The sequence below is a fragment of the Xenopus laevis genome, chromosome 6S, assembly GCF_017654675.1.
Source record: "Xenopus laevis strain J_2021 chromosome 6S, Xenopus_laevis_v10.1, whole genome shotgun sequence".
Classification (NCBI taxonomy): Eukaryota; Metazoa; Chordata; class Amphibia; order Anura; family Pipidae; genus Xenopus; species Xenopus laevis.
Window position 1 is genome coordinate 69,368,111 of NC_054382.1, and position 15,438 is coordinate 69,383,548.

Below are 15,438 nucleotides of genomic sequence, written 5' to 3' on the forward strand. Positions count from 1 at the left end.
ACATACTATTAGGTATCAAGACAAAACACCACAAATATGAAAGCCTGGGCAACGCTGAACAGTTGGATGCCTAATGTACATAGTTTTATCGAAGTACATGGCATGTAAAGACCCCAAAATCTAAATTTTGCCTACATATTTGATGGTTTACATTTACACTCATTTTTAAACATTTCCAGTTTTATGTGGGATGAAAGTGACAAAAAATTATTGTGACCCATAAAAACCAAATATTTTTGGAAAGTACACATTCTGACAAATCCAAAATGATTAATTATGTCATTCTACTCTAAACTACCCAACTGCAAAGCTATGCTAAATGTAGCATTTCTTATGACATTTCTGAAAATCGCTTAAAAATATTGCAATTGGTAACATTTATCGCTCGCAATTTCTTACAAACAATTGGAAAACAACCTTAATAATGACCCCAATGGTCTACTGAACAGTTTGATGCCCTATATACATAGATATACTAGGACCGCACCGAATCCAGGATTCGGATTCGGCCTTTTTCAACAGGATTCGGATTTGGCCGAATCCCTCTGCCCGTCTGAACTGAATCCTAATTTATATATGCAAATTAGGGGCAGGAGGGAAATTGTGTGACTTTTTGTCACAAAACAAGGAAGTAAATATTTCCCCCTTCCCACCCCTAATTTGCATATGCAAATTAGGATTCAGATTCAGTTTGGTATTTGGCCGAATCTTTCACGAAGAATTCGGGGGTTCGGCCGAATCAAAAATAATGGATTTGGTGCATCCCTAAGATATTCCAAAGCAGGTGGGCATGTGCAGAGCCCAAATGAAAATAGTGCATATGAATTTTCTTGGCTGTCTTTTTGCCTTCTGTGAACAAAACCCCTCACTGCGTATTATGTGCTGCAATACCCACTAACAGTACAGAGAGCCCCCAAAACCAAATATTTTAGGTAATTATGTCTTTCAAAACTACCATACTGCAGAACTACTCTAGAGGCAGCATTTCTAAAAATATTGCATTTGGTCACATTTATCTCAACCAATTTCTTACAAGCAATTGGAGTAACATGTATACTGTGTATGTGTAAGTGCATTTAGGTGTATGTAAATGTGTTTAAATGTGTAAAAAAAAGGGCACTTACCATTTCTAGGTGAAGGGGGGATCCTTAGCAGTGCTGTAGAGTCCAGAAGTGCACAGCTGCAACTGAAGATCAGGTCCTATAACAAGGAAGTCCTGCCACAAGAAGCTGTTGCCTTTGAAGACTTAGTGCTGGCCATCGGGGAGGACTATTACTACTACCGGTAGTGCCTTTCTGCATGATGTTCTACTCTGGCATGCAGAGAGAGCCTGCTTTTAGCAAAGAATATAGCTCCTACGTTCTTGGTACTTTGAGCCTTTTTCTAAAAGAACGTAGGAACTAAATTCTTGGCAGGAAAATGGTCAATTCATGGTCTGGTTGTGGTCTATTATAGGTAATTTATCCTAGGAGTGGAGCCAAAGTTCTCTGTTAGCTATTTGTGATGTCTCTTCCTTAAACTGTATACCTGGGGTGCCTATTTTGAAGAACCAAATTTGTCTCTGTTAACAAAAAAACAAACAAACATAGTATATACAGTATTTCTAATTGTATTTGCCTATTTTAGCACAAATACATTTGTAAACTTATTTTCCATTTGTGTTTGCAGCCCACAAAATCTCTGAGGAGGTAATTAACTATATTGTCAGTTTTTTTCCTTTTTTTGGTTGTTATGGCATAAACCTGCCAAACAAAAAAAAAGTTCCACTGGTCTCCATGTTTCTTTTAAGAAAATTACCCAAAAATTAATTACAGATGCACCATTGAGAAGTCATCTTGCTAATGTTTTACTTGTAAAAAAAAGTTTATATCAAAAACGATATAAGTCCCAAGGCCTCTTCAAGTAAAAAATATTAATTTATTGTTATTCATATTAAAACAGTAGCTAGTACATACTACCCCACATACCCCACCTTAGGTGGGGTATGTGGGGTAGTATGTACTAGCTACTGTTTTAATATGAATAACAATAAATTAATATTTTTTACTTGAAGAGGCCTTGGGACTTATATCGTTTTTGATATAAACTTTTTTGTAGTTGAATGCCTTTCTGAACTGGGGCGAGTCCCTTGGGCCTGGCTGATTAACTATATGGACTCCCGATTTTGAATTGAAAAATGTTTTACTTGTGTTGATTATTGTGTTATTTTAACTGCTATATCTTACACTGTATTCAAGCATCAGATGTTAGCAAATACTGCGTTTTAGCAGTCTGTGGAAAAAAAACATGCATAAAGCGGGGAAAAAAAGAGATGGCGTCAGATTTACAGAGATCAAGTAAGATTGCAATTGGACAATTGTTATTATTATGCAATAGGTTGAAAATACCACCCATATTATGCTGGAGTACAGGTCCTTACATATCTAAATGTTTGATATTATTTTAAAGAATGCCTGGATTTGTTTCCCAGCAACAATGATGATGATTAAGAAATATTGTTTAGATCCCCTTTAGATTCCTTGGGGGGGGGGGTTGTGTGTGTGTGTGGCCAGAATTCTTCATATGCTGTATGTTGCCTTGCTTCTTTTATATGGTGATGCAGAACATCATAAACAGTAAAATATTCAAAATAATTCCATAAATATGATGAAAATGTCATAATAGTTGTTAGAAATACAATTGTTATATTGTAGAGTGAATCTATTACCTCAGTACTAAAGCCTCCATACTAATAATTATTTCAAAGGTTTCTTGATTTTTCACACACAATTTTATTACATTTGCATTGATTTAGATTCGTTTTTTTATTTTGTAAATCAGCAAAAAAAAATTAGGATGTTTTAGGATAAGGACATGTTTTACTTGCTTTACATGCTTAATTGATGTCTCTTCTGTACAAAATCACAATGTGAATAGTTACTATACAATATGAAGGCCATATTATTTAAACTTGTAGGACATGTTTCTTGTTGCATTCCCATCATGCAAAAATGCATAAAAATGATACCAGGTTTAAAATGTCAGCTTCACAGAAAGACATTTTTGGTTCTAGTCCTTGAAATGTGCAGAATGTATTAAATGTTTAAGTATTCTATTAAATACCAAGTGATTTCAATATACCCATAACAGAGCTTATAATTAAAATTATTTTCATATTATGTTACACTGTAACATTATAGCCGAGGCTGGAAGAATGATTATATATCAGAAATATTACTTATATACAGATATATATATATATATATATATATATATATATATATATATATATATATATATATATATATATATATATAAATCCCATACAACTGGTGCACTCTTAAGTGTCCTCAAATGCCTGGGTGCCGGTCAACACATTAGTGTAGCAGAAAACAAACAAACTGTACTCCAAGGACTTCGTGTCTCAAAAGCCAAGTGAAGTTTTATTCTTGCTCAACGTTTCGGCGCTCCAACTGAGGCCGTCTTCAGGAGGGTGAAAGATGGCCTCATCCCATATCAGGCCAGTCCTACACTCAAATTGCATCTGATTCATTAAGAATTATTTTGCTTCATTTTACATTTTACAAAGGGACTAAGTTTTACCTGCAACTTACTTGCTGCTTACAAAAGTAAAACTCCCAAACTTGGCTGCCCTTTTATTAGCCACCAGTGGAATCACCTGACTATAGCTGGGAAGGGTGGGAGCTACAACAAGGGGCTGCCCACTGCTCCTGTATAAACTATAACAAAAATAACAAACAAGGGAAAGTTGTGCTCACTACTAATTTTAAAACCATTAAGGTGTGGGGTGCAATGAGGCTGTGACCACAAAATACATATAGACAAATACAAAAGCTCCTACCCTTTATACATAACACATAGACATGGTTTTGGATTGAATAAACTACAAAATAAATGACCCAGATGATATTTTGGTATTGGAGTGTAACCCTGTGTTGAGTGTCAAAAATTTCCCCTGGTTCCTATTGCTAAGGATCGTAGTAACTACCACATCACCATCATTGCAGTTCCATTTCAAAGGGTTTCCTTGGATTGGGTTAAGCCAATCTAAATTTGCTAGGAAGCACAAACATGTAATTGGGTTATTATCCTGAACAAAGGGACAGGCAACATGATGTCCCAGCAAAGTGCATAGCCAAAGGGCTTGCTTATAAATTCTGGCACCTCAGAGTATCCCGATATCAAAAAAAGTGAAATACCAAAAAGTAATGTATTAAGCATAAAATGACATAATCTCACATGCCACCGAGATATTGCTAAAAAGCCTGCAGTCTAGTCACCAATAGTGATGGGCGAATTTATTCGCCAGGCGCGAATTCGCAGCGAATTTGCGTGATTCGCGCCGAGCGAATAAATTCGCGAAACGCCCGCGAAAATTCGCGGCAAAAATTCGCCGGCGTCAAAAAATTTTTTTTTCGAAAAACAGACGGGCGCCGGCGTCGAAAGAACGGATGCCGGCGTCAAAAACGGGCGCCAGTGTCAAAAACGAGACGCCGGCGCCGTTTCGTGAATTTTTCGCCGTTTCGCGAATTTCGCGCGAAATTCGCGAATCTTCCGGCGAAGCGAAACGGCGCAAATTCGCCCATCACTAGTCACCAACAATATATGAACTTACAAGTACCAGTTGTACAGGAAAATATCAGTTTGCCAACATTCGCTGAATAATAGATGGATAATGAAAGCAATATAGCTTGACCAGTGTCTCCTCAATTACAGTATAAGATGCACATAAAGAAAAAAAGAAAAAAAACACTCTGGGCAAGAGCTATGCATGTGCCTATACAAATATGGGTTCAGTTATTCAAAATGTTTAGGACCTGGCTTTTCCAGAAATAGGACCTTTTTTTAATTTGGGTCACCAAACTTTATGTCTACTACAAAATAATTTAAAAATTAATTGTACCCAACTGGATTGTTCTGCTAGCAATAAGGGTTAATGGTATCATAGTTAGGATCAAGTAGAAGGTACATTTGTATTGTTACTGAGTAAAAGGAAATCATTTTTAAAAATTAGAAATATTTGATTAAAATGAAGTCTTTGGGAGATGGCCTTCCCCTAAGTTGGGCTTTCTGGATAAAAGGCTTCTGGATAACGAATCCCATATATATATAACGTTTACCTGCAGGAAGATAACTGGCAGCTGATGTAAACATGTGTACTGGACACCAGAATGTGTATTACTATACTTAAATACAAATTGACAATTAACATCAATAAACATCAACAAAATAGGTAGAACAAAGCCTTTTTGTGCTGTTCCACCTTACCGTGTCCTGTAAAAAACATTTTTGGAGGCTTTGCATATGGATAAAAGCTTGGTCTAAATCTGTATAACAATAAAACAGTGCATTTAAAGTTTGCAGAATAGATGCATCAAGTAAAACACAGCATATGGGTTTATACACTTTTATTGTTTGTATTAATGTATAATTGTGTGGCAGTTTTCAAGCTGTACATTTTGGTTAATATTGGCTCTAAAAATATAATGGTTTCCAATGCAGTTCTTAATGTTTGCTATAAAAGTTCAGATTTTGATTGATTTTTAAATGGATAGTAAGTTGATTTAAACCTTAAATTTTATTGTGGAAAAAAAACTTGAACATCAAATTCTAAAATGCAATACTGTTACCAGGCTGTGAAACATAACTATAAATGGGCAGCATTCTCCTAATAAATATGCATTACATTTTAATGATGTAAAAATATATATTTTTGTTTGTGTTTCATGTTAATATTCTTAACATAATGGCATACAACAGAGTGCTATGCTGGAGTTTCACTACTTTTCTCCAATTAAGGGCTCAGCTGCATCCAGTAAAATTGAATAAGATACAGCATAGGATTGGTATGTTCCAGGCCCACTGTTGCCCACCAGGGCTAAGAGCACCCCATGTCGCCATTGCACAGTTCCAATGGAAGCAGTCCTGGGTTGGCAGGGCTCACCAGGCAGGGCTCCCTTCAGCAGCATAAGGCTACGATCCCCCTTGCCAGTGATAGAATAAATGGTTTTCTGTGGCTTTACTCTATGTTGCACTTACAGGTGCTTACTGTTGCACAATAGTTTTGCACACAATTGAAGGGTGTTTATATGTGTTCCCATATCCCAATCATATCTATATGTCTTGTGCACAATTGCAGTTTAATTTGGGGCACCATCTACAGTATATACTTGGAAGAAATCTTGCATTGTGGGTAAAACACCATACTTTGTGCTCCTTCTCAGATATTTGATTTCAACATATATCTGCATGCTATCTTATATCTGCATTCAGGCAACCCATTAACATTAAAATTTTTGTTTTAATGTTAATGGGTTATTCACATTAAATGGGCTTATTTCTTAAGCCTTGTCAAATCTGTACCCAGGGTTGGACTGGTTCATTGGGGGCTCACAGGGGCTGCTACATAAAGGGCCCCCTGGTAGTCACTGGGAGCCCTCTTACAACTTCCAAACTCTGGATCTGTATCCCGCCCCTGTTTTACTTTAGGGAGCAGCCAATCGGGGGAGTGGGTCTGGGCCAGGGCCAACTGGCTGTAATACATAGCAATCAATAAGTGATTGGTTTTAGTCAAGTTACATAGTTACATTAGTTAAATAAGGTTGAAAAAAGACAAAGTCCATCAAGTTCAAACCCTCTAAATAAAAACCCAGCATCCATACACACACCCCTCCATACCTTCACATAAATTATATATACCCATATCTATACTAACTATAGAGTTTAGTATCACAATAGCTATTGATATTATCTCTGTCCAAGAAATCATCCAAGCCACACTTAAAAGCATTAACTGAATCAGTCATCCCAACATCACCCGGCAGTGCATTCCACAACCTTGTTGTCCTCACTGTGAAGAACCACCTATGTTCAAATGAAAGTTATTTACTTCTAGTCTGAAGGGGTGGCCTCTGGTGTGGTGATCCTCTTTATGGGTAAAAAGGTCCCCTGCTATTTGTCTATAATGTCCTCGTAAAGTGTAATCATGTCGCCTTGCAAGAGTCAGAGAAAACAACCCCAAACTTGACAATCTACCCTCATAATTTAAATCTTCCATGTCTCTAACCAGTTTAGTTGCACTTCTCTGGACTCTCTCCAGCTCATTTATATCCCTCTTAAGCACTGACATCCAAAACTGGATATAGCTTCCACTCAGAGGAGTGCTGGTTCCTTCCAATATTTGTGGTATACCACCCAAAGAAACCAGGACAAATTAGAGTGGTCTTTGAGTCCAGTGCCAAACTCAAAGGTGTCTCCCTAAATGATGTTCTACTAACAGGTCCTGTCCTTAAAGTGGACCTGTCACCCAGACACAAAAAGCTGTACAATAAAAGTCCTTTTCAAATTAAACATGAAACCAAATTTCTATTTTTTATAAAAGCATTCATAGCTGTTGTAAGCTCATTTAAAAATCTCAGCTGTCAATCAAATGTTGTCTGTCCCTCCTCTTTCACTTTCCATTAAGCACTTCCTAGATGTCACTGCTCTCCACACATTCCCCCATTCTCTTCACCATTTAATTTTGTAGCCAGGGCATGGGGATGGACATCAGGTCCTCTATTCTGTGCACCAACAAGATTCTGAGATGATACAAGGCTTGCCTTAATAACAGTGTGCACAAAATGGCTCCTGCCTGCATGCTATAATTTTGAATTCCCAGACTGAAGGAAACAAGATTCAAATAATCTATATAGTGTAATTAAATGTGATAAAATAGGATTTTGAGTGACAGGTCGCTTTTAATAACAAACATCTGGGAGTACGTCTTCATTTCCGCAAAGACTCTATTGCCTTTATTGCTGACATTCAACAAATGTTTAATTGATTTCTTGTTAATGAGACAGACATAAACGTCTGAAGATTCTTCTGATTCAGAGACATCATGGAGTACCGCATGAGGGTGCACATCTTTGGCAACAGTCCATCTCCTGCAGTTGTGATCTACGGGCTCAGACGCTTTACTCAAGCAAATGAGAGTATGAGTCATATGTCAGAAAACTATTATAAAAAAGACTTCTATGTGGATGACTCCTTAAAATTGTTACCCTCGTCCACAAACATATAGATTCTATCCTACTTCCCTATATATGGGCCCACAAATCCCCTAGGATCAGCAAACTGATGCTAATGGCCCCTTAGGGGAAGGGAGGCCTTGCCCTACACACCTCTGATATTATTACTATGCAATGCAACCAATGTATATGCATAACTTGTCCAGACCCAGATAATACGTTAACTGCACTTCATGCCTCTATAGCAGGTTCCTTAGAGGCAATTAGGAATGCACCGTATAGGAAAAGTAAAGACACCACTGAGTTGCCACCAGTACTGGCAACCCCACAGAGAATATGGGCTCTGGTTCGGAAAATGATGACCCAAAGCAGTCCTAAGCCCTCACTGTATACCCCACTATGGAGGAACTCAAACTTTCAGCATCTTTTGCAATTGCCACTAATGGCCTAAATTGGGGATCTGGCACTTGAGTAATTTGTTAGTTGATGACACCTTCCCCATTTTGGCCCAACTCAAAGAGAAACTGAATCAACCTACAATTCAGATTTACCGCTATCTCCAACTGAGACATGCATTTATATCTTAGTTTGGCTCACAGTCAGTCTCTACCTTGATTCCATCGGATGATGGCAGACTATGGGACCCTAGCCCCAAAAAGTTAATATCTGACCTCTACAAATCCCTGATCCCTGCTTTGGGAAGTCCATTTGAGGAGGTAAAGGGCAAGTGGGTCATGGATATACCTCATTTAGACAATGCAATGTGGGATGATACTATAGAGGCAATATATGACTTCCTGATCTCTACCAGAGATAAGATGGTTCAATATAGAATAATGCATAGGACCTATATTACCCGATGAGATGGGCAGAAACCCATATGTCCCAAGTGTCAGTCCCCAGATGCTGGGTTCTTCCACCTGCTGTGGAACTGCCCGCCAGTTTATGATTATTGGACCAAAGTGGTAAAATATCTTACTGATCAGCTCCTCCTACCGGGAGTACCAACCCCAAAGATGTGCCTCCTAGGTCTAGTGGATGAGGTTGTCCCCCTGAATAAAATTAGAATTCTGTTAAAAACAGTGTATTTCTATGCAAAGAAACTTGTAGCAATGAAGTGGATGAGTCCGCAAACACCAACAGTCCAGCAATGGGTACTGATGGTAAATAATAAACTGCCTGTCATATAGCCAGATGTTGCCCCCAAAAATTTGAAAAGGTCTTGGACCCCTGGTTGGATGCCAACCCAGAGTCAGCCCCTTAGATTTGATAATCCCTACCAAATTAGCGATCTCAGTCCAGAATGCCCCCCCTCGCCCACTTGGTGATCTATGATGTGTATTTATGCTACTTGATGCCCTGCTAAGGTGTATAAATGTTATTGGACTGTCATAGCAATGCTCACACATGTTATGGTGTGTATTGTTGTGTAGTGAAAAGCAAAAATAAAAACCTTTAAAAAAAAATTGTTACCCTCAAGTGAAGCTGCAATCAGTCTTTTTACAAAGGGCACAGGAAGCACTTACTTGTTCAAACATCAGGCTTCAAAAAATAGCTTCCAACTGCAAAGGAGTGATGGAAGCCTTCCCTTCCCAAAATCATTCAAATGATCTAAGAGACTTAGACTTAAGAGCTGACTCTTTACCCATGCAACAGAGTCTTGGACTTCTGTAGCACTTCTAAGTCTGATACCTTCATCTTCCAAGTAAACAGAGAAGAAAAACCCTTCACTCACAGAAATGTCCTGTCCACAGTAAATAGCCTGGATGATACTTTAGGATTTGCTGCTTCTGCCACCATACAAGGTAAAGCAATTTTAAAAGACTTAACTCTTGAGACATCTGATTGGGACACTGTCTCCTGACAAAAAGAATTTGTGTGCAGAATGGAGAAGTTCTCAAACAACTCTTTCCAGCCTTTGTGTAACACGTTCATATGCCTAGGTACCTTTCACAGAGGTACAAAGCCAAAAACTTTGTGTGTTCTCTCATAATTCTTTTAAAGCCATAGCTGCTGTCGGATTCTTTAAAACTGTGGACGTCTATGGACAATGTCACATGGTGTTTGTTATGGGTAAGGAAAAAACTAGCACCAATTCCTGAACACTCTATACCCAGACTGGAACTCTGTGCTGTCGTTCTAGCTGTAGAGATTGCTGAGATTATCACAACTGAGACAGGCATAGAGTATAGGTATTACTAAACTACATTTACAGAAGCGTTTATGTCAGTAACAGAGTGATCATAAGCAGGAGATCTACGTGTTCTGAAAAGTGGCACTAGGTACCCATTGACTATAAGCCTGCAGACCATGCAACCAGAGTTATTGCCACAAGCCAGCTAAAATACACATATTGGCTTACAAGACCAGCAATCTTATGTAACATAGATTCTTAATTTGGAAATCACTTCACTGAGCTATCACCTGTCTAAACCACTTAGCTCACTCCTTCAAACATACATCATCAATAAATGTAACTACCTGCAAAGGATGGCATTACTGTAAAAATGTCTACACAGTGTCAGAAATTCAGCAATCAAAAAATATCATCATCTGAACTGTGCAATATTAAGTCTATTCTAGAGAGATCAATTTCATCACAAGAAACAAATCAGCCCCTAATGACAGTACTTGAGGAAGCTTGGCCAAACTGGGCTATTTAGAGTAGGAGGTCATCTTAAAAGTGCAAAATTAGAATCTGAAGGAAAACATCCTCTGATCAATTCTGGACATCATCACATTGCAACTTTGCTTGTACATCATTATCATGATCAAGTCAAACATCAGGGCTGACTATTTACAGAAGGAGATTTATTAGCAGCTGGCTTGTGGATTGTTGGAGCAAAAGGTGTGTTAATAATGTCATTTTCAAATGCATTTTTTGCCGTAAACTCAGTGGTAGAGGTCAATGAGTCGATGGACACTTCAAGTTTCATAAATGCCCTCAGATGCTTCATCCGCTCTAACAGAGGCACTGACTTTGTTGGGGCAACCAAAGAACTAAAGATTCCCTCAGACATTAATGTCAAGGATGTGGAGAGATACCTAACTGATCAGGACTGCATATGGACATTCAACCCACCTCACTCTTCTCACATTGGAAGAGCCTGTGAAAGAATGATTGGCATAGCCCGAAGGATCCTCAATTCCATCCTCTTGCAAGAGGGAACTGCAAGGCTCATCCATGACTCTTTAACCACTTTCATTGCTGAAGTCTTAGCTACAGTATCATAAATGCTAGAACCTTTACTCCTGTCTCAAGTCTGTGACAGTCACAGAGAAATGAATGGCCCTTAGGTCTCGTCACCAAAACATGTCCAAGTGAGGATGAAAGAGTCTGCAAAGTTGAGGCCAGTTTCTGAACTGCTATCTCCTGAGGAATCAAGTGGTGGCATCTATAGATACCAGGCTGGGAGTGTCATGTCTCCAGCATAAGCTGTCATCATGTTATTATATTTCATTGCTTACTTGTGGTGAACTCCCTCTGCTGCCCATTTCAGGTATCTATCCAGCACCTCCATAAGGCCAGTTACAGCATTACATTTGAACTAATCTGGCTACCATACTCCCAACATGTGACCCAACACAGTGCCTTGTGGGAGCTAAGACTCAATTTTGCAGGCCATGCTGTGGAAGGAGAACATACAGTGTACCTTCTCCTCTTGGTAGCATTGCTGGTAAGCCAATGGACTTAAAATTGCACTAAACCATCACTAAAGCTACCAGCAGCTCAGGCATTGTTTATGCAAATTTCTGTGGCATGTTGTAGTTATATACCTGCATATGTTTTTCTGTATTATCATTCTTTATATTCATTGCATTTACTTTCATTTGTTTTACAGTTTCAACTCTTCCCCTTGCTCATTCAGTAAAAATCTACAGACTTCCTTCTTAGTCTCCTTTATTGGATTGTGGGGTAATATGTAATGAGGACAGAACAGAATTAAATATCAGTTACTAAAGAGATGCTATAACATTGAACATTGCAAAAACCCTCTACAGAGGGTTATGAGCTATACTGTGGGCATTAATGCTCACACACCATCATCGAATGCCAGAGATGGTATCAGCTGCTTCATTATTTTTAAATCTATTAAAACTATATAGTCACACAAGCTTATGCATGTGCAATAAGTATTTATGACAGGTTATTAATTTGGACATGCATGCAAAATAACCCATTTGCAACATCGTTGGTCTGCATGAAAATGCCTATAAAGTTTCTAATATACAGTATTTGCAGTAATTAGCTATTAGTTGCTAGAATTGCCACTGTACTTGTTGTTTCTTGCCAGTAGTTAATATAATTGCCCCTATACCTGCAGTCCCTTGAATTTAGTTAAATATAATTACTACTATACCTGCATTGTCATTAGTTAATACTAGCACACTTACTTCCACAGCATTCAGTAAATTTCCAATGTTTCAAATGATATAAGTGCTCCTCCAATTTATTTATCAGAACAAAAAGGGAATATACAACATTAGGATTTAACCATTTCACCGCCAGCCAATATGGCCAAGTTGGTACTTTTATTGCCAGTCCATTTTTGAACATTTGTGCTCTTTCACTTTAGGGGCCTTCCCTGGGGGGTCTTTTAGTTTACCCAGGAAAACAAGATATCATTTTTTTCAGGACAACCTAAGCTTTCAAAATATGCTAGATAATTCCACTCCTGTAAAGATTTGGGCTTCTAAGTGTATAAAAAAAAACAAAAAAAAATGTTTCACATGATACAAATGCATTTATCAGAAACATAATTTATTTTATGCATGAGAACACAGCAGATTTGGAAAGTTCTGTGTCTCTTGAATGCACCATTTCCAAATATATATAGTTTTATGGAGATTTCTCACTTCTATAGATCATAAAACTAGAAGCAACAAACTACCAAATTTCAAAAGCACAGCTCCACAAAACTGCATACATCTGATTTCAAGGCCAAATATTCCACTAACAGTAGGTTTACCTTAAAAAATTACACATTATTGGAAAGAACAGATTCTAACGAATTCAAAATGGGTAAATATTAGGGATGCACCGAATCCAGGATTCGGTTTAGGATTCGGGCAGAATTAGGGCTTTTACAGGAGAATTCGGATTCAGCCGAATCCTTCTCCCTGGCCGAACCGAATCTGAATCATAATTTACATATGCAAATTAGGGTCAGGGAGGGAAATTGCGTGACCTTTTGTCTCAAAACAAGGAAGTAAAAAATGTTTTCCCCTTCCCACCCCTAATTTGCATATGCAAATTATGATCCGGATTCCGTTCGGTATTTGGCCGAATCTATCGCGAAGGATTCGGGGGTTCGGCCAAATCCAAAATAGTGGTTTGGTGCATCTAGTAAAAGTATATTTGTACTCAAAACTACGAGTTATCAGTTCTGTAATTCCAGATACTGCAAAATCAGCATATTTACAGCATTTTGCCACGGGCAAAGGTACAAAAATGTGTATTCACCCCAGAAAACCATATATTTTTGGAAAGTACACATTCTGACAAATATAAAATAGGTATGCACATCTTTCTGCTCCAAAGTACAAAGCTACAAAGCTTTCCTACATTTGGCAATTTTTATGACATTTCCGAAAATCTCCTCAATACTCCATCTCTGAAGCATTGTATCTCCCACAAATCATTACATAGATAAAACACACTAAATATGAAAGTCCAGGGTCCGCTCAACAGTTTTATACCCAATATGCATAGGTACACCTAAGTAGGTGGAGTATAGGGGCCCGAGAAATAAGACAACCCATACGAGTTATCAGTTCCTTAATTCCAGATACTGCAAAATCAGCACATTTACAGTATTTTGCGTTGGGCAAAGGTACAAAAATATATGTTCACCCCAGGAAACCATATATTTTTGGAAAGTACAAATTCCCTGAATCCAAAATGGGGCTGCATATCTTTCTACTTTAAAGTACCAAGCCGCAAAGCTTTCCTAACTTTGGCAATTTTTGACATTTCTGAAAATCACCTAAAAATATTGCAATTTGCCACATTTATCTCACACAATTTCTTACATACAATGGAAAACCACCCTAAATATTGATGACAAGGGTCTACTGAACAGTTTGATGCCCAATATGCATAGATATACCAAAGCAGATGGGCATGCATGGACCCCTAATGAAAATAACCCACATGAATTTTCACAGCTGCCAATTTGCTTTCTGTGACCAAAGCTCCCTGACTGCATATGTGCCGCAAGACCCCCTAACAGCGCAAAGACCATCAAAAACCATTGTCTAACAAGATCGTCTAACTATACAAAGACCCCCAGAAAACTATATATTTTTGGAAAGTACACATTCTGACAATTCTAATACTGGTGTAGGGATGTGAAAATCTTAGACACCCTTACACATTACAGACAGGCACATCCCTAGTTATATGGACACCTCAGTAGGTCCTTATGGTGACCTTGTGCTTATGTAACCCCTGTAGTTCACACAGTGTACACCAGATGGCACTGTGCCAGAGTATAAAAGGTTTAGGAACCATGTGGTCCCGGTCCATTGCTTTAGCCCAACCAAGCAGGCTGGAAGGGAATGGGTAGTGTCGACCCTAGGCGCCTTGGCCCTAGTAATTAGACAGCTATACTCAATTATAGATCACTCTAGGAGTGATAGAGAGGTTATTTAGTTGAGCAGCTCAAGGCTCCGCCGAGGAGATTAGAACGATTAAGATCCCAGAGTATTACTGACCCGGAGTAAGGACTAAAGTGTTGAGATAGGGATGATAGGAATTCTCCTAGTCTACCACTGGAAGATATCCTGAAAACTGGGCAATACCTCTCACACGCTGCCAACTTACTCTCTGATGTATATTCCCTAGCCTGTGGGAATTCAGCCTATATGTGCTGTGAGTATATGCTTCCTTTATGCTGCTGTGTATATACTATGCTCCATTGTGGATCAATGTGCTGAATGATCTATGTGCTATTGTTCAATAAATACAGTTCTATGTTCAACCGTTAAAGAACTACTGGCGCTCATCATTGTGCTATCGACTCTAGTTACAGTTACACTACACCCTGTCTCCACCCCGTTGCGAGGGCTTGCCCCTGAGAAAGAGAGCTCATCTGTGGTATCAGCCCACAAATGAAAGTAGCTAAAACTGCCCTCACACAAAGCAGTTTACTATAGCGCTACACTGGTAAAGCTTCCTTTCTACTACCAAGTACCAAACTGCAAAGCTACACTGAAAAAGGCAATGAGTAGGGATAAAAATGCAATAAAACCACAAAAAATGTGAACATCAATGAAATAACAAAATAATTGATCTAACCGCATAATTAGCAGTTCAAATATATCATCTAATAGTCATGCTGATAAAATAACAGATTTTAGGGGGAACAGAAAAAGACAAAAGGGTAAAATGTATAAATACAAAAAAAAAACAAACAAGTATTTG